This window comes from Loxodonta africana, chromosome 10 (genome assembly GCF_030014295.1).
Source record: "Loxodonta africana isolate mLoxAfr1 chromosome 10, mLoxAfr1.hap2, whole genome shotgun sequence".
In the NCBI taxonomy this organism is placed as follows: domain Eukaryota; kingdom Metazoa; phylum Chordata; class Mammalia; order Proboscidea; family Elephantidae; genus Loxodonta; species Loxodonta africana.
In genome coordinates this window covers 99,037,223-99,058,904 of record NC_087351.1, presented here as the reverse complement: position 1 = coordinate 99,058,904, position 21,682 = coordinate 99,037,223, and the positions used below count along the sequence as shown (strand labels likewise).

Here is a 21,682-nt window from a genome sequence, read left to right as displayed (position 1 = left end):
TGTTCTTCATATTTTATTTATTGATATATATATATATGTTTGATATAATTTGAGTAATTATTGAAGAGGTTATTTTGTTTTCATCAAGTCGATTCCAACTCATAGCAACCCTATGGGACAGAGTAGAACTGGCCCATAGAGTTGCCAAGGAGCGCCTGGTGGATTTGAAGTGCTGACCTTTTTGTTAGCAGCCGTAGCTCTTAACCACTACACCACCAGGATTTCCAAATATATATATATATACATATATAAAAAAATACATATATACATATATGCATATACACATATACACATATACACATATACATACATATATACATATACACATATACATATATACATATATACAGGCTAATTTCTATATCAACCAGTTTTAATTATGGTATTTATTTATTTTGCGACCTTTCTTACATAATCTTTCATGGACTGAGAGAGAATTAAAATCTTTTATTGCTGGGGGTTTCTGTCTATTCCAAAATTTACCCTTAATATTTGCTTTATGAATGATGGTGTTACATTATTTGGTAGATAGTTAGGCATAGGTCTGAGATAATCACTGTGAATTTCACCCTTCTTTATTTTGTTTGTTTGCATTTGCCTTATATACCCTGGCTTCTTTTTTTATTTCAGACTTTTAAATCACTGTCTTATCTGTGTCTCCTTAATACATCATGTATTTATAGCCCAGATTTGAGTTTTACTTTGTGTTCTGTTTTTCTTTTAATGGGTGCTTAGCCTTTTTTTTAGCCAGTTTACATTTATGGACATGGCAGATGTATTTCATCTTAATTCTGCCAGATTGTTTTAGGTTGTAATTTCTATTTTTAGAGTCTTTACAAACAAATCTCACAATGTGGTTAACTTTGTTTGCTGTGTGTTTAGACTCTGATATATAGAACTGGTTGTATTCATTCTGTACTTTTATAGCTATATCTTGCACAATAAGATTATATAAAAGGTCAGTATATAAAAACTTAATCTTCTGTTTATTTAGATAACTCTTGGTTACCTAACATGAGCGCTGATAAATTAATCTTATTTCTCCTCCTTCCCTAATTCTCTTTCTCCACTCCGTTTATTCAACAATTTCTCAAAGTACGTTTAAATATGCTTATACGTCTATTACTTGACTTTTGAACTTTAAATGAAATCCAGTTATTAGAGAAAAGACACTCAATGAATTTAATCTAGCTCTGAATTTTTATTCCTTTTTCCTAATAATTTTGTTGAGTTATGTTTTTAAATCATCGCGGCATATACATTTATATTCTGTTTAGCTACCCAATCTCATAACTGTGTGTTAGTTCCATACTTAAATATTGTGTACATAGTTTCCTCGGGCATATCTTGATTGTCTGTAATTTGTCTTCAGGAAGTGTTCTCGGAAGAATTTATTGGAAAATACCCCTCGAGTTCTTATAACACTCTAGGTATTGGTAGTTGCAGGAAAGCCTGACTCACTATACACTCCATGACAGACACAGTCTTCCTTTGGATATCTGGTTGGTGTTGCTTCATTCTCTTAGATGTTAAATGTCGTAGGGAGAATTTGGACCAGCACGATATTTTTTCCTTTCTATATATGATACTGTTAAGAGCTCGGCTGCTAACCAAAAGGTTGGCATTTCGAATCCACCAACGTCTCCTTGAAAACCTTATGGGACAGTTCTACGCTGTCCTGTAGTCTCACTATGAGTCAGAATTGACTCAATGGTAGTGTTTTCTTTTTTTAAAATATGTGAGATACATGTAATGTTTCACATATTTGCATTCCATATTTATCCTAGGGCTATTATATTCTTTTCTGTATCATTCCAATTTTAATATGTATTTGCAGCCTAGGAACAAAGGCCTGGTGATCTACTTCCAAAAATTAGCCAACGAAAACCTTATGGATCATAACAGAACATAATCCAACTCCCTTGGTTTAGACATATCATATGTGTTTCCTTCTTTTCATATTTAAGAATGAGAGTTTCTTGGATATAGTGTTTGTATTTTCCTAAGCATTTCACCACTATTATTGACTGCCAGTGTGTTGGGAAATCCACCACTAATAACCTCTTCAACAATTACTCAGGTTTATATTAAACATATATATATGTATCAATAAATAAAATATGAATAACACTGAGACCATTATTGTTCCTTTTCAATCTGTATCATAATTCATAGCTTATTGGATTTATAGGTTTAGGAAGAAATAAGCTACATAGCATAGGACTTTTTAGGTTTAGTAAGAAATGAGTTATAAGATTTTGGTAATTTGTTTTCATTAAGTAATTTTTCATTGAGCACATGTTATCTGCTAAGCACAGTTCTAATTTCTAGGGATATAATAATGAATAATGCAAATGAAGCCCAAGCCCCCTCTAGGAAACACTGTGCTATGACACACCTGTGCCCCAGCTGTTGGGAACATCAGATGCTGCAGGCTCACTGCTGTGTCCCTCCCTGGGAATTGCTCTCAGCTATAGGAAACGGCTTAACCCAAGGTTATGGCCTTCCTTCAGCCTTCTCTCTACTCCCTGCCAGAAGCTATCACTCTGAAGCTCCATTTCAGCCCCAGACCTTCCTAACATTGCTGTTGTTGGATGCCTTAGGATCAGCTGAAGGCATCCTAGGTCAGCTTCTCCATCTGCCCTTCCTAACTTCATTAGAAGTATACCTCTCAGGAACACAGCCAAATAAATCTGCATGTCACTTTTCATCTCAGTGTGTTTCTAAAGAACCTGATCTCAGACTTTCCTCAGGAAACTTATATTCCGCTTGAAATCTAAGACGATAACTTAAAATGCAACCACAGATAGTGATACATGTTAAGAAAAAATATTAAACATTTATCTGGCTAAAAGTAAAATGTGTGCGTGCGTGCATTTGTATTTGATCCGTGGTACGTCTGTGTATATATTAGACTTGAAACACATGCAAATAAAAATCCCAAGTCTCCTATTACAGCAAATTCTTAATAGCTTGTTCACTGCTCTGAGCTCAGAGATGTTAGACTTGCAAATAAAATTAGAAGACTCAAATGAGAAAAAAAGGGAAATCATAGGTTTCTAGTTTGGAAATGCCTAGCTAGTGATAGCAATAAACTTTGAGTAATAAAGCATCCTGCCAATGTGGAAGGCCCGTAGCAGCATTAGAATAAAATAGTGATCATATGCTTTATGCAATCACAAAACTATGAGCTAGGAAGACGTAAGTCGTGGCTCTGCTGCCCCTCCATCTGGGGGAATCAGTAATCCCTCGAGCACTTTAAGCTTTATTAGTAGCTACTGGCAGCATGTGCATCCTGGCTGTCCTCTGCATCTCTGCCCATTCTAGCTGCCAAGTTCACACACGAGCTAAGTGTCCCACACAGGGGCCACTGCCATGAACTTACCAGAACCGCCTTATGTTACATCTCAAGAGAGAATCAACCTGTAATCTATCTATAAATAAAGGTGCCCCAGTGTCTCCACTCAGTATCAGTTTTGTTGTACACGGTTGCGCCCATCAGACAAGTTGGGGTTTGGTGAGCAGATAGTAAACAGTAATCAAGAGATTTTCAAACCCAGATGCTTTCTGCAGAAGTCCATCAAGTCTTTCCTTACTGACATTTCAAGAAATGTGTTCTCAGCAATTCTACACACCAGCTCTGTCCTGGAGGCTGATTAAACACCTTAGAACCCTGCTCTCAATCCCCGATCATAACCAGTCTATGACATTGTTAGATAAGTTTGTTAAAATTGTATTTTTACTATTTTTAAATACTTTCCCTTAGGGCTTCACTAATTTTAATCTGATGCCTGTGGACATTGGCTTGGCAGAACTCACTTTTTTTTTTTGCCTTTATATATGGAAAAAAAAAAATTAGCAAGAAAATTAGTAGTTTAAGGACATTTCCAGCTGGTATGTTTAATATGCTTAAGGAAGAAAGGTCAGTGTTAAGTGCACTGGAAGTCATAATTAGAGATGTGATCATTACAAATTATTCAATTTTTTAAAAGAAACTCCAAAAGATCTTTGCTTTGTAATGTCAGTTTTGAGTTACTGCTCATGTTATAATGAAACAAAAAAGTTCTTAATATATGCATTACAGAAAACTTACATATCCCTGAATCACACTGGTCTCCTTCTCTAGTTAATAAAAATGTGTTAGACATTGCTTCCTTATGTCTTTATTAACAGTGTTGTAGTTATGTGTTAACTGAGCTCTGAAACAACCATGACAATCACACAGGTACTCATACATCTGTATTCATCCTTTCAGGTAATATTGAAAATTCCCCTGGCTACAGACTTACTTAACCAAGATGTATAAAAGTATATCATTTAATAAAACTGACAATACTGTGTGCTCTGCTAACACTTCTCTAGCCAAAAGAAGTCCTCGTGGTGTCTTCCCTTAAATATATAATAACCAAAATTATAAAACTGTTTATAATATTTTAAATTAAACCTTATAAACTCAGTGATATCCAATTATTTACATCCAGACCCCCAGTGGTGCAATGGTTAAGTGCTAGGCTGCTAACCGAAACGCTGGGGGTCGAAAGGTGTAATCTTTTCGAATCTGTTCCCGTAAAATTTACAGCCTAGAAAACCCTATGGGGCAGTTCCAAGTACTCTGTCACATGGCGTCACTCTGAGTCGAAATCTAGTCAACACACTTAACAACAACAACACCTATTTTAATATCTCTGAAAGGAGGGCCTTAAAATTCTGTTGAATATTTTCTGATCTCTGCACTACTAGAGCCTAGGTAGACACAGAAAAGTTCCTTTGGGGACACATATCAGGAGAAGCTTCAGAAACATTTCCTTAAAGAATACAATCCTGCCTCTCTCAGGGTGGGACTCCTGTGGAGATTCATTAAATGTGCAATTAACAGAAGTGTATTAACCAAAAGAAACCTTGTCTATTAAAAAAGTAAAAACTATCCACCTGTGGATCGTTTTAAAAGGGAAACATAAGATAAGTAATTTTTTTTTAATATTAAGAAAATTGCTTAATAAATTACTTTTAATGATGGAGGCTTTCTTTTCATATATGAAAATAAGTTACTATTATAAATTAATAACTATAACATTTATTGCTTACTTTAACAAAACATTTCTCAGGGTCATCATTACAAATGCCAAATTGTTCCAGGCTAAGGTAAAGGCGTCTTTAATGAGATTTTGTGGGGCTCTTTGCCCTTAACATGGATGGCTTCATTTTATTTCTTATATTTACTTATTTTTCTTACATTGGTTTTGATATTTTTTCTCTCTCAATGTCAGATCACTGTTGTTGTTGTTATTGTTGTTGTTAGGTGCCATCTAGCTCCCACTCATACCAATCCCATGTACAACCAAGTGCAACACTGCTGGGTCCTATGAAATCCTCACAATTGCTGCTGTTTTAGCCCACTGTTGTAGCCACTGTGTTAATCCCTCTTGCTGAGGGTCTTCCTCTTTTTAGTTGACCCTCTGCCTTACCAAGCATGATGTCCTTCTCCAGGGACTTGTCCTCCTGATAACATGCCCAAAGTATGTGAGACAAAATCTCTCCATCCTCGCTTCCAAGGAGCAGTGGGACTGTACTTCCTCCAAGACAGATATGTTCATTCTTCTGGAAGTCCACGGTATATTCAATATTCTTTGTCAACACTATAATTCAGTGTCAACTTTTCTTAGGCCTTTTGTATATATTGTCCAGTTTTCATATACGTATGAGGTGATTGAAAACACCATGGTTTGGGTCAGGTCACACCTTATTCCTCAAAGTGACATCTTCACTGTTCAACACTTGAAAGAGGTCTTTTGCTGCAGATTTGCCCAATGCACCATGTTTTTTGATTTCTTGACTGCTGTTTCCATGGGTGTTGATTGTGAATCCAAGCAAAATAAAAGCCTAGACAACTTCAATCTTTTCTTCCTTTTTCAGGGTGTTGCTTATTAGCTCAGTTGTGACGATTTCTGTTTTGTTCCTGTTGAGGAGTAATCCATACTGAAGGCTGTAGTTTTTGACCTTCATTAGTGTTTCAAGTCCTCTTCACTTTCAGCAAGCAAGGTTGTGTTATCTGCATATCGCAGGTTGTTAATGAGTCTTCGTCAAAGTCTGATGCCACCTTCTTTTTCATATAGTCTGGGGTTCCGAGTTCTTTGCTCAGCATATAGATGGAATAAGTATGGTGAAAGGATACAATCCTGATGCACATCTTTCCTGACCGCTCAGTATCCTCTTATTCTGTTCCAATGACTGCCTCTTGGTCTATGTACAGGTTTCTCATGAGCACAATTAAGTGTTCTGGAATCCCATTCTTTGCAACGTTATCCATAATTTGTTATGATCCGCACAGTCGAATGCCTTTGCATAGTCAATAAAACACAGGTAAACGTCTTTTTGGTATTCTCTGCTTTCAGCCAGGATCCATCCAACATCAGCAATGATATCCCTGGTTCCACGTCCTCTTCTGAATCCAGCTTGAATTTCTGGCAGTTCCTTGTGGATGTACTGCTGCAACCATTTTTGAATTATTATCAGCGAAATTTTATTTGCATATGATATTAATGGTGTTCAATAATTTCCACATTCTGTTGGATCACCTTTTTTTGGAGTGGGTACAAATATGGATCTCTTCCAGTCAGTTGGCCAGATAGCTGTCTTCCAAATTTCTTGGCGTAGATGAATGAGCTGAGCACCTCCAGTGCTGCATCCAGGCTCTTTGTCCTTAATTGATTGGCTTAATTTTATTTCTTATATTTATTTTTCAATATCAGGTCACAATTACTCTCTGATTTTTATTTATGATTTCTCAAATAAACAAAACTCGATAATTCTTCACTTTCTAACTGGTCCCTTGGGATTAGGTTACCTGGCACTATTTCTCTTTAGGTTTACGGAGAACAACTCTGCTGACTTTGAACAGCATGATCTCTTTGCTCCGGAGAAGATATTTATTCATATTTTATTTTAAAAATATAATATATAGACAGAAAAGTGCATAAATTCATCATAGTACAGCATGCCAATTTTTGAAAAATGAACACACCTTTGTAGCCACTACTCAAACTGAGAAACAGAACACTACCAACTTCCCAAAAAACTGCTATATGCTTTTGTTAGTCATTAGCTCCCAGAAAGATAAGCATTATTCTGACTTCTAGAGCCAATGATTAGTTTTGCCTGTTTTCATTTTTTACATAAGGGAAATCATACAGTATGTACTCTTTCTTATTTGGGTTCTATACTCAAAATTGTGTCTGTGAAATTGACATATATTATTGCACGTATGTAATTTTCACTTTTTTAAGTCATTAATAGTATTCATACGTGTGATCAGTGTGCCACAAATTATATTTCCATTCCACTCTTGATGGACATGTGTATTATTTCCACTTTGGACTTTTCTGAATGACGCTACTCTGCACATTTTTGGACATAGCCATTGTTGCATGTGTGTGTGCATTTAAGTCAAATATTTAAATAGGAGTGTACTTGTGTCATAAACTATGCATACATTTAACTTTAAAAGTGCAAAACAATTTTTCAGATTGGTCGTACCAATTGACGCTCCCACCAACATTGCATGAGAGTTCCTCAGCAAACTTGAGTTTTGAAATCTTTTATTATCTGTGTTCATTTTGTTTTATTCACTATATATTTTGTATTTTGTCATTTAGGAGGATGTTCTGGAGCCCTGGTGGCACAGTGGTTAAGAGCTTGGCTACTAACCAAAAGGTCAGCAGTTTGAATCTACCAGTCACTCCTTGGAAATCCTATTGGGACAGTTCTACTATGTCCTATAGGGTCATTTTGAGTCAGAATCGAGTCAATGGCAATTGGTTTATGTGATAATATTTCATTTCATTAATTTTCTTTTGCCAGATAACTAATGAGGTTGAACACTTTGAAGTATCTACTGGCCATTTGAATATCCTCATATGTACAGCTCCTGATCAGTACTTTTTTTGTTTTTTTAATTGTCTTTTCCTTAATGACTTTAGAGAGATTTTTAGAGATATATGTCCTTTGTCAGATATATGTATTACAAATATTTTCTCCTACTGTGTGGCTTGTCTTTTGATGCTCTTAAGGTTGCCCTTTGGTAAACAAAAGTTCTTTATTTTAATAGAATCAGATTTCCCAAGCTTTTTCCTATTATTAGTCTTTTTTTTTTTTTGTACCCAATTTAAGAAACATTTGCCTACTAACAGGTCATGAATGCGTTATCTTACATTACCTTCTAGAACTTGTTGCTATTGTTTTACCTTTTGCATTCAAGTTAAAGGCTATCTGCAACAGACTTTTGTGTATGGTGTAACGTAGGAACTGCTACTGTTCTTTATATATATCTAGTTTTGCTAGCCTCATGCATTGAGCAGACCGTTTTTTCCTCATTTCAGTAAAGTGGCACTTTTGTCACAAATCAAGCATAACTGTACATATTTGCTCATTTCTCTATCTCTCTATTCTGACCCATTAATCCATTTCTATCCTTGTGTCAATACAGTACTATCTTTCTTCCTGTTACTATAATTCTTGGTATTTGATACTGTATGTTCTCCAACTTTGTCTTTGCTAGACTGACTGTTCGAATTTCTATAAAAATATCAGAGTCAGCTTGTCAAGGGAAATTACCGAAATGTTTTTTTCAGTTCAATTTTCTAATTTCTTGTTTTTTTAGTATATAGAGTTAGAAATAATTTTTAAGCAAGATCTTGGACTCAAAAACTTGCTAAATTCAGAAATTACTTCTACCAATTTTCTCTTGTGAAATGTATTGACTTTTCTACATACACAATCAGGTACTCCACGAATAATGATAGTTTTGTTACTTCCTCTGCAACCTTTATATATTTAATTTTGTCCCACTGTATTACAATAGCTGGGTTCTGCAATACTATGCTACACAGAAGGCGATTGTTTAGTTTCTAATTTCAAAGGGAGTGTTTTCAATATTTCAGCATTTAACAGAAAATAAGCTGTATGCTTTTGCAGACACTCTTTATCAAATCAAGATTGTTTTCTTCTATTTCAATTTTCTTTCAATAAACCTTTTATTGTTTAAATTATGCATAAGCACTGGATTTTAATGAATGCCTTTGTTGCATCCATTGAGATGATCTTGGTTGTGTGATGTTTCTATTATTTTCTCTTGACATAGTCATCTCCAGCGGCTGAGCTTGAAACGTTGAACAAACCTTGTATTCCTGGAATAAACATATATAATCACTATGTATTATTTTTTATATCTACCACTGGATTTTATTTGCTAATATTTTGTGCATTTGTGTTTATGAGAAAGAATGGCCAGAAACATCAATTTCCTTTTACTAGGTGTTTTGATATCAAGGCTTTACTGACTTTGCAAAACAAGTTGGGAAATGTTTCCACATTTATTATTATCTGGAAAAGTTTATGTAATATTGATGTTATCTTTTTCTTAAATATTTGATAAATCTTCTGAGCCTGGAGTTTTCATTCACTGTGGGAAGAAATTTAACTAATTAGTTATGCTGTTTCAAGGAATTTTTCTGTTTTATGTAGATTAGATTTCCAAACATATGGCATATAATGTCATCTCAATATTTGTAATGTTAATAAAATCTGATGTAACATCCATTTCTCATTTTGGATATTGATAATTTGTGTATTCTCCTTTTCTTGATCACTCATGCTATCCATTTTATTATTCTTTTCAAAGAAATAGCCTTTGGCCTTACTTATCCTTTCTATTGTATACTTGTTACATATATTATTTTCCCTTCTTCCTATATTCACTGTATTTAATTTACTAGTATTATCCTAACCTCTTCTAAATACAACTTTACCTACATCCTACAAGTTTTGATATTAATCTTTAATCTTTTTGTTGTTTTTATCATCTAGTTCTTCGTTGGCTCATGGTTTATTTAGATGCTTATCACTTATTTTCCAAATATCTGGATGTGTTCTAATTATCTTTATGCCAACAATTTCCTGCTTGGAATGTATGAGTTAACAGCTGATCTGTGTTCTTTCTTGTAGCCAAAGCTGAGAACATTTGAGAGAGACTTGCTAGAATCCTTTAACAGCAATAAGTCAAGAAATGTGTAGACTTATACCGGACCTACAATAAATGCTGTGTTCTAACTGAGCACTTGTAGCTTATTGCTGAAATTGTTTATTGGATAACCTGGAATTGCTGAGACTGAACTGCTGTGGGCAATGAGATCTTGGTATGTATTCAAGCTGGGAGTATGTAATTGGCGTGTTACGAAAGCTGAAGGAGCCCCAAGGAGGAGAGCTCCCCTGAACTGAGGTGGTTCACACGCACTCAGTCTCTCATCACCATGCACATTTCAAGTGCATATTCGAAAGAAGGAAAGCCTTGCCTGAGATTCCGCTCATGTCCTTGCCATTCATGCTGTATTACACGTCTTAGATTTTTTCTCAGAGCTAAGTAAACTTGGTGCTGGATAAAGCCTAATGTGTCTTGTAATTTTTCATTTATATTTAAACCCATGACCACTGAAGGTAGGCAAACGAGATGGTTAGTCCTTAAAAATTTGTTGAGTCTTGATTTATACCCAACATATTTGTCAATTTTCCATATGAACTTAAAAAAAAAGAAAAACAAGTGTGTATTGTGCAGTTTGGGTATCCAGAGTTATGTCTATTTCAGTTAGATTAACTTGGTTTACTATGTATATCCTTGAAGAAATTTTTTTTTTTTGTCTGCTTTTTCTGTTAGAACAAGAGACGTGTTTTAAAATCTTTCACTATGATTGCAAATATACCCATCTCCCCTTCATTTCTGTTAGGATTTTATTTTGTTTTCCTTTTTTGAGGCTTTGTTATTTGATGCCTAAATATTTAGAAGTGTTAAATTCCTCCAGTAGATTGACCATTTTGTACTTAAAAAAAAAAGATCACTCTCTAAGAGCTGCTTTGACTGATATTAATATAACCATACAACCAGTCTTTTGGATGGTGCTTATTATCGGGTGTTTCTTTTTCCTCCTTTAGCAGTTCAACATTCTGTGTCCTTGTAGACAGCGTAAAATTTTTGGTTTTGTTTTATAGTACAGTCAGTTAATCATCGTCTTTTGCTTGGGTTTCTTTGTTTCTAATAAAAACCATTTATCAGCCTGGTTTTTTGCTTCTTTAAAGATAACAGTGTTTTACTTTTAAGATTTTTCTCCTTGGCTTTCAGCAGTTTTGATATGATGGACCTCAGTGTGGTTTTCCTATATATATCCTGCTTTGGGTTCATAAACTTTAAATTCATGGAAAATAGAACTTTTAACCCTGTGTCATTTGACTCTGTAAGCTCTTTTTTGTATTTATGAATCTTTTTTGTTTTCCTGTCAGTTTGGATATGTTTTTTATTTAGCTAGCTTCTAGTTCATTTATCTTCTCTTTTGCTCTAACTTGCTATTTAGCCCATTTTAAATTCCTAATTTTAACTATTTTACGTTTCGGGTCTAACACTGAATTTCATTTTGGGGTTTTTTGTTTGGTTTTTTAATAGATTCCAAGACTCTGGTAAAACTAATTGTACTGTGTTTCATTTTCTTGAACTGATTTTCCACAGGTGTCTTAAAGTCTGTTTCCATTATCTGCATTTTTGTTTTTCATTTTTTCTCTCTGCCTCTAAGCATGCTTATTTTTAATTCTGTAATGAGTTTATTAAACATTGTAGAAGTTCAAGATGCTGTATTCTTCTTCCAGGGAAGATATAATTTTCTTCTTACAGATAACCTTAATCCAGTCTGTCCAAAAACCAAAAAAACCCAAACCCAGTGCTGTTGAGTAACTGAGATTATTCAAGGCCAGGTTATTGTCTGAGTGAGGTCTGGACCTTTTCTGGTTTTCTTTTGCTCTAGAAAGTTGCCTTCTGGGAATCTAAACAAAAATTTTGGAGTGCTTATCTGGGCCTCTCTCTCGGTGGATCCTAATTTTTTTTTTTCTCCTCAGAACTGTGAAACTGTCAAGATATCTGCTTAGATTTTAACCTATTACCTGAAATTTTCTTGACTTTAAGTGTTCTTTGCTTTCTGGGGGACCTAGTGACACAGAAGTTGAAGTGTTCAGCTGCTACCCAAAAGGTTAGCGTTTCAAACTCACAAGCCGCTTGTAAAAGATGTGGCAGTCTGCTTCCGTAAGGACTTACGGCCTTGGAAACCCTTTGGGACGGTTCTACTCTGTTCTGTAGGGTATCTATGAGTCAGAATCAACTCAAAGGCAATGGGTTTATTTTGTCTGATAATGACCTCGGTCCTTGGACATTCTCTGATGCCTTTAAAAAGGCTATATTTAAAAAAAAAAAAAAAAAAAACCTTACCTAGGATGTCTACTTATTTTGTGTGTGTGTGTGTGAGTGTGTGAGATTGTGAGTCTGAAAGAAACATAGATGTTAGCCAAATGCAGAAGTGTCAGGAGTGTTGTTCTTAATAGTACAGTTCATGTTAGCTAAATTTTAATAATTTTCCCTTTTTATTATTTTATATCATTGTGCTAAACATACATGAGAAAAAAGAATGAAAGCAATAAGAGAGACATTAAATAGTTCACACTCACGAAAGTACTAAGACCTTAGAACTACCCCACAAAGCACCAAAAACAAAAAAAGGATTCTAGAAATTATAGATTTTCCTCCTGTGGAGGTATTATGTTGGATACTATGAGTGATCTTTCCGAAAAGCTGAAAGATATTTCAAAGGAAGAAAAAAAGCATTGTATCAGAGAGGAGAAAATTGACCTCTGGAGATCATTTAATTGTCATATTACAGAAGAATAAACTCACACAGAGATCAGAGAGTACCTAGCTAGTTAACGGAAGAGCTATACCTGGAAGCAATGCCTACAGACTCTTTGTCCTTTTCTCTTCTTACAGTTACCCTGTTCCTCCTGATATCCACAAAAAGATCAGGGGATGAAGATACCCTTAGAAATAAACAATTTTTTTAAACCATTTCAATAGGAAGAAAAAAAGAAGTAAAATAAAATGTACTCTTGGTCTTTGGGTCCTCATGTTATTTATTACACTGGCAATCAGATGTATTTAGCCATGGTCATGTGGTTCATAGTTTTGTTATGCTCATCATGAGTCTTAGCGTCCTAAATTAAGCCTTCAGGAGCTATTACACACTAGAAAAATTGTTAAGAACATGGAATAAAGGAACCCAGGCTGTGACTGTATGCCAGTATGACAAGGGAAGTAACTCTGCCTGAACAACCAAATAGAAATGACTCATGTAAAAAAGCAGAGAAGAGCACAGTCTTGTGCTATTATTATTCCCGTGAGGTTCCCACAGACCATCTGTCAATAACCACTGTCACATGCAAACACGTGTGTTTATCTGATTGCTGAGACAGACCTTGATCTTGGCATGCTGTCTCTTGTAGCTCTTGGAATAGTTAACCTCACTGAAACCTCTGGATGGGTTGTGAATTGGAGATTCCTTTTTTTTTTTTTTTTTTGTGCCTAGCTCTGACATTTCTAAATTTCTGTCACCAACTTGTGGCTGTATGCACTCCTGACACACCCTAGAGAGTCCTAGCTAAGGAATGAATTATATGGTTTCTATATTCAGAATTTCCGAAGATCTTGGGGGCTGCTCTAGATATACCCGCAAAGCACTGTCATTATAAACCCTAGCTCAGTTTACTGTTATTAAAACTTGATATTCAAAATTATAAATGCAGTTTCTTAATGCGTGTCAGCTTGCAAAGCAATAAAGAATGTGCTCCTTAAGAAATGGAGGCTTTAGTACCACAATTGTGCATCTAAAATAGCTATCTTTTTCCTACTTTGTGATCAAATCCTTATAGAAATGGAGGAAGAAAAATTGTGTTTTTGAGTACCTGAGTGGTGTAAACAGTTGAAGTTCTCAGGTTGGCTGTTCGAGTCCACCCAAAAGTACCTCAAAAGAAAAGTCTGATGGTCTACTTCCAAAAAACCAGCCACTGGAGCACAGTCCTACTCTGACACAGAGGGGGTAGCCAACTTCACATAACTGGTAACTAACTGGGAAGTGGCCACTCATCTCAAGGTCTAGTCACTGGATAGAATATAATATTTCTCACGAAGTTTTGTTGTAAAATAAATATGCATATACTACAATGTTAGGAAAAATTATGAAAGTTACATATTACATTATCATAGATATTCTAAGACAAAGAAAAAATTCCTGGATTGAGAAATAACGTTTGAATGTAAAAATTTAAGTAGCATTGTTGTCTAGGGGTTTCACTGAATTCTGCATATTTTTCTTCTTCCAAAACTTCTCTATTTTCAAGTTTGCAATGATTGAGCATGAAATATTTTTAGTAAAAATGTTATTTGCTGTCAAGTTGATTCTGACTCATGGAGAAACCATATATGCAGTTTAAAACTGCTCCATAGAGTTTGCAAGATTGTGACCTTTTGGAAGCAGATCACCAGGCCTGTCTTCCAAGGTGCTCTGGGTGGATTAGAGCCACCAAACTTTCAGCTAGTCGCCTGGCTCTTAAAGAGTTCTGGCAGTGGTTAAGTGCTCACCTGCTAACTCAAAGGTCAACAGTTTGAACCCACTAGTTGCTCCATGGGAGAAAGATGTGACAATCAGCGTCTGTAAAGATTTCAGCCTTGGAAACCCCATGGGGTGGGTCTACTCTGTCCTATAGGGTCCCTATGAGTTGAGACCAACTCAATGGCACATAATAATAACAACAGTAGAGTGCTTAACCCAGAGACTCTTTTAGAAAGAATATTTAGAAGATTGTTAAATGATTGGAGGTGAAGCCAACATGGCACTATAGACGCAAGCACCATGCCGTCCCTCTACAGTAAAAGCCCAACAAAGTAAGTAAAACAGAGACAAATGTCAATCCTGGAACCCTAAGCATCAAATAAAGAGATGAAGAACCCAACCAAGCACCAAATGGAATAAGAAACTGAAAGAGAACAGAGAACAAGGAGAGATAAGGAGCAGAGGTCCCTTATCAGCTAACACAGCATGGACTCTTGTTGGAGACTGGTGGACAGAGAATACAGGAAAGCAGCTTCACGGAGCTCCCAGTAGGGGACAGAGCACCCAGTAGCCAGCAATACACACTTTCTCACCCCCCCACCCTTCTTCCCCCTGCTCGGGCTCCACTGCTTCCTGGGGGGCCGCAGTCACTCAGCCAGGAGGCACCAGTCCTGTACCTCTTGGATTTGCACTGCCTACACCGGCTAGCTCCTTCAGTGCCATTTCTTTGTTGCTAGTGTTGATTTTTTTGGTTTCTTTTGGTTTCATCTCTCTCTCTTGCTTTCTCCCTTCCTTCCTCTCAAATTTGCTCCTTGTGCCATCTCCACTTCTTCCTGACAGGCTGTGAAGGACCGCTCACCTGGGGAACCACTTTCCCGATCAGAGCCGCTGAGTTAGTGGTATCCCTGAGAAGTTTTTTTTTGTTTGTTTCTTTGTTTTCTTTTTGTTTTTCTTCACTTTTCCATTTCTCATCTCTCTCTACTTATCTTCTTTTCCTATCTCCTGAATACCTGTTGTTATGTATCATCTCTGCCCCATCTAACTGGAAGGTATTACACAGCTTGGGAGCCACTTCCTCAATCTGCCCAGCCAACTCAGTGGGATTCTTGGGGGGTATTTCTTTCTTTTTTTAATTTATTATTTTTATTATTTTCTCTTTCTGTTTACTTTTCTTCATTATTCAGTTTCTCCTCTCTCTCCATTTTTCTTCTTTTCCTGTCTCCTGAATACCTGAGCTGTGGGCCATTTTCACCACTTCAAGATGGACTGTGCCTTGAGACCTGGGGGCCACATCCCCAGTTGCAGGTGAGATCACCGGGGGCATTTTTGTGTGTGTATGTAGTTTATTTATTTATTTTCCTTTCTCTTTTTCTTTTTCCTTTTTGTTTTTCTTCATTTCTTACTTTCTCATCTCTCTCTACTTTCCTTCTTTTCCTGTCTCCTGAATGCCTGCTGTTGTGTGCCATCTCTGCACCTTCTAGAAGGACTGTTCCCTGAGGCCTAGGAGCTACTTCACTGGTTGCCAGTAGGATTCCTGGAGACATTTCTTTCTTTCTTTCTTTTTAACTTATTTTTTTCTTTTTCTTTTACTTTTTTTTTTTCATTTCTCAGTTCCTTGTCTCTCCACTCCAATGGTAGGCTCCTTCGGTACTTTTTTCCCCCTTTTCTGTTTTTTGTGGTCCTGTTTCTCTCCCCTCTTTCTTTTCTTGACCATACCCACTTATCCCCACAAATCACAATCTGCCCTCTCCCTCCTGCCTATCTGCACTATGCACTGAACATCACATCCCTGAGCAGCACAGGTACAGCCTACAGAAACATGCACTGCTCTGCCCCACGGCCCACACTATGTGGCCATAGTATGTATCACAAAAAAAACTATCCAACCCCCTCCCCTTCAGCTGGACCTTCCCTACTGCACCATAGCTGAGGACTGGCCTCACCCATTGGACAAGGAGGTGAAAAGTATCATGCCCACAGATTAAAAAAAAGAACAAAAAAGAATGCACAGCCTGTCTGCTCAGATGTAACAAAGTAAAAGAAAAAAGCAGAATGAAACAAACAAATCTACAATCAATAAATGAAGAAAATAACTACTGAATGTCCCAAAACATATATATATATATATATATGTATATATATATAAAGCAGGATAGGATGGTTTCAGTATACATCCAAAGTAAAACACCAGATGACTTTTCAGTAGAAGTAAAGGCACTGGAACTACCTGATAGGGAATTCATATCTTTAATATTCAGAGCTATCAAAGAGCTGAAACAAAAAGCAGACAAAAATCAGGAAAAAATAGACCAATTCATGGAAAAGGCAGACAAAATCATGGAAAAGACAGACAAAACAATGGAAGAATTCCAGAAAATAATACAAAAACAAAATGTTAGAATAAATTCACAACTAGATATCATAGAAAAATAACAACTAGAAATTCAAGAGTTAAACAAGATTTCAGAAATGGACAGTGTCACAATGACAGGGCTCCAAAATACATAAAACAAACTCTAATGACACTGAAAAGAGAAATTGACAGTTGCACAATAATAGTAGGAGACTTCAACGTATGCTTATCAGTAAAGGGCAAAATATTTAGGAAGAAAGTCAACAAAGATGAAAAAGATCTAAAGGCCACAATTAGCCAACTGGAACTCATAGACATATATAGAACACTCTACCCAACAGGGGGAAAGTACACATTCTTTTCCAATACACATGGAACATTCTCCAGAATAGACCACATGTTAGGCCACAAAGCAACCCTCAACGAAATCCAAATCATTGACATAATACAAAGTATCTTCTCTGATCAAGATCCCATCAAAGTAGAAATTAACAACAGAAAGAACAAGGGAAAAAAAAAATCAATTACATGGAAATTGAATAACACCCTACTTTAAAATCACTGGGTAATAGATGGAATCAAAAAATTCCTAGAATCAAATGAAAATGAAAGCACTTTATACCAAAACATTTGGGACACAGCAAACGCAGTGTTCAGAGGTCAATTTACAGCAATAGATGCACACATCAAAAAAGAAGAAAGGGATGAAATCAAAACATTAGCTACACAACTTGAACAAATAGAGAACAGCAAAAGAAGCCCACAGCCACCAGAAGAAAGGAAATAATAAAGATCAGAACAGAAATAAATGAAATAGAGAATAGATAAACAATAGACAGAATCAACAAAACAAAAAACTGATTCATTGAAAGGATCAGTACAATTGACAAACCACTGGCCAACTGACAGGATAAAACTAGGAGAGGATGCAAATAACCCAAATAAGAAATGAAATGGAACACATTACAACAGACTCAACTGAAATAAAAAGGGTCATAACAGAGTATTGTGAAAAACTACACTGCAAGAAATTTGCACACCTAGAGGAAATGGACAAATTTCTAGAAACACATTACATACCCAAACTAACACAAAATGATGTTGAAAATCTGAAGAGACATATAATAAGGGAATAGATTGAAAAGGTAATAAACAAAACTCCCAACAACAACAAAAAGTCCTGTCCCAGATGGCTTCACTGGAGAATTCTACCAGTCAGAGAAGAGCTTACACCAGTACTACTCAAAATATTTCAGAACATAGAAAAGGAAGCGATACTTCTGAATTCATTCTATGAAGCCAGCATAACCCTGATACCAAAACTAGGCAAAGACACCACAAAAAAAGAAAATTACAGACCAATATCTCTCATGAATATAGATGCAAAAATTCTCAACAAAATTCTAGTGAATAGAATTCAGCACCATATCAAAAAAGAAAATATATATACATATATATATATATATATATATATACACCAAGACCAACTAGGATTCATACCAGGTATGCAATGGTTCAACATTAGAAAATCAACCTACATAATCCACCACATAAATAAGAGAAAAGAATCACATGATCCTCTCAATTGACACAGAAAAGGCATTTGACAAAGTCTAAAACCCATTCCTGACAAAACCTCTCAATAAAATACGTATAGAAGGGAAATTTGTCAACATAATAAAGGGCATCTATACAAAACCAACAGCCAACATCATTCTTAATGAAAAGAGGCTGAAAACATTCACCCTGAGAACAGAAACAAGACAATGATGCCCTTTATCACCATGTCTATTTAACATTGTGCAGGAAGTCCTAGCAAGAGCAATAAGGCAAGAAAAAGAAATAAAGGGCATCCAAAATGGTAAGGAAGAAGTAAAACTGGCCCTATTAGCAGGTGATATGATACTGTTCATAGAAAACCAAAAAGACTCCATGAGAAAATTGCTGGAACTAATGGACCGATTCAGCAGAGTATCAGAATACAAGATAAACATACAAAAATCAGTTGGATTCCTATACATCAATAAAAAGAATGACAAAGAGGAAATGAGGAAAACAATACCATTTGTAATATCCCTTAAAAAAAAAAAAAAAAGATAATTAGGAATAAATCTAACCAGGGATGTAAAAGACCTATACAAAGAAAACTACAAAACACTACTGCATGAAACACAAGATATCTACATAAATGGAAAAACATACTATGCTCATGGATAGGTAGAAAAATTGTGAAAATGACAATTCTACCTAAAGCGTTCCACAAATACAATGGAATTCTCATCCAAATACCAACAACATTCTTTAAAGAGATGGAAAAATTAATCATTAACTTTCTATGGAAAGAGAAGAGACCCCAGCTAAGTAAAACACTATTGAAGAATAAAATAGGAGGACTCGCACTACCTGACCTCAGAATGTACTATACAGCTGAAAAAAAAAACACACAGTAGTCAAAAAAGCCTGGTACTGGTACAGTGACAGGTACATTGGTGAATGGAACAGAACTGAGAACCCAGATGCAAATCCATCCACCTACTGTCACCTCATCTTCAACAAGGGTCCAAAATCCACCAAATGGGGAAAGAACATTCTTTTTAACAAATGATGCTGGCAAAACTGGATGCTGATCCGCAAAACAATGAAACTGGATCCATACCTCACACCATATACAAAAACTAATTTAAAATAAATCAAAGACCTAAATATAAAACCCAAAACTGTAAAGATCATAGAAGAAAAAATAGGATCAACACTAGAGCCCTGAATACATGAATTAACAGGATACAAACAATAATGAACAACACAGAAACTCCAGAAGATAAGCTAGATAAGTGGGATTTGATAAAAAATTAAACATGCTCATCAAAAGACTTCACCAAAAGATTAAAAAGAGAACCTACAGACTGGGAAAAAAATTTTGGCTATGACAAATCAGACAAAGGTCTAATCTCTAAAGTCTACAGGAAAATCCAACACCTCTACAACAAAAAGACAAATAATCCAATTAAAAAATTGGCAAGGGAAATCAACAGACACTTCACCAAAGAAGACATTCAAGAGGCTAACAGACACGTGAGGAAATGCTCGGGATCACTAGCCCTTAGAGAAATGCAAATCAAAACCACAATGAGATACCATCTCACCCGGGATTGCTGACACAAATTAAAAAAAAAAAAAAAAGGAAATAACAAATGTTGGAGAGGCTACAGGGAGACTGGAACTCTTATGTACTGCTGGTGGGAATGCAAAATGATACAACCATTTTGGAAAATAATATGGTGCTTCCTTAGAAAGCTAGAAACAGAAATACCATATGATCCAGCAATCCCACTCCTAGAAATATAAAAAAAAAAAAAAATAGCCTAGAGAAATAAGAGCTGTCACACAAATAGACATATGCACACCCACATTCATTGCAGCATTGTTCACAATTGCAAAAAGATAGAAACAACTTAGATGCCCATCAACAGATGAATGGATAAACAAACTATGTACATACACACACAATGGAGTATTATGCAACGATAAAGAGCAGTGATGAAAAAGTGAAGCATTTCACAACATGGATGTATCTGGAGGGCATTACGCTGAGTGAAATACTTCAATCACACAAGGACAAATACTGTTTGAGGCCACTACTATAAAAACTCATGAAGAGATTTACACGCACACACACACACACAAACAATCTTTGATGATTACGAAGGAGGGGAGTGGTGGGGATGGAAAAACACTAAATAGAAAATAGATAAGTGGCTATTTTGGGTAAGACAGTACCTAATACTGGGGAGGCCAGTAGAACTTGTCCAAGGCAAGGTCATGGAAGCTCCATAGACATATCCAAACTCCCTGAGGAACCAAACTACTGGGCTGAGGGCTGTGGGGACCATGGTCTTGGGGAACATCTAGCTCAATTGCCATAACATAATTTATATAGAAAATATTCTACATTCTACTTTGGTGAGTAGCATCTGAGGTCTTAAAAGCCTATGAGTGGCCACCTAAGATACTCCAGTGTTTTTACCCCTTCGAGAGCAAGGGAGAATGAAGAAAACTAAAGACACAAGGGAAAGATTAGTCCAAAGGACTGCTGAGACACAACTACCATGACTTCCACCAGACTGAGTCCAGTACAACTAGATGGTGTCCGGCTACCACCATTGACTGCTCTGATGGGGATCACAATAGAGGGCTCTGGACAGAGCTGGAGAAAAATGTAGGACAAAATTCTAACTCAAAAAAAGAGACCAGACTTACTGACCTGACAGAAACTGGAGAAACCCCGATAGAATGGCCCCGGATGCTCTTTTAATTCAGCAGTGAAGTCACTCCTAAGGTTCAGCCTTCATTCAAAGATTACACAGGCCCATAAAACAAAATGAGACTAACGGGGCACAGCAGCCCAGGGACAAGGACTAGAAGGGAGGAGGGAAAGGAAAGATGGTAATAAGGAACCCAAGTTCAAGAAGGGAGAGTGTTGACATGTTGTGGGGTTGTTAACCAATGTCAAAAAGCAATATGTGTACAAACTGTTTAATGACAATCTAGTTTGTTCTGTAAAACTTCATCTAAACTACAATTTAAAAAAATTGTTAAATTAACCAATCAAGAAATTACTCACTACAAACGTTATGAATATCTGTGTGGTCTATGTGTTTTTTGCATGATTATCATGAAGCACTCATGCATGAAACCCAAGAGATCTACATAAATGGAAAAACGTACTATGCTTATGGATAGGTAGAAAAATTGTGAAAATGACAATTCTACCTAAAGCAATCTACAAATACAATGCAATCCTCATCCAAATACCAACAATAATCTTTAAAGAGATGGAAAAATTAATCATTAACTTTTTATG

General features: G+C 36.0%; 1 non-coding gene across 1 annotated transcript; it reads right to left on the bottom strand.

The window, feature by feature from the left end:
- Window positions 1–1,741: 1,741 nt before the first annotated feature.
- LOC111750259 (U6 spliceosomal RNA) lies at window positions 1,742–1,850 on the bottom strand. The gene has a single exon (XR_002785407.1). It is a non-coding gene; the product is annotated as a U6 spliceosomal RNA (small nuclear RNA).
- Window positions 1,851–21,682: the final 19,832 nt, after the last annotated feature.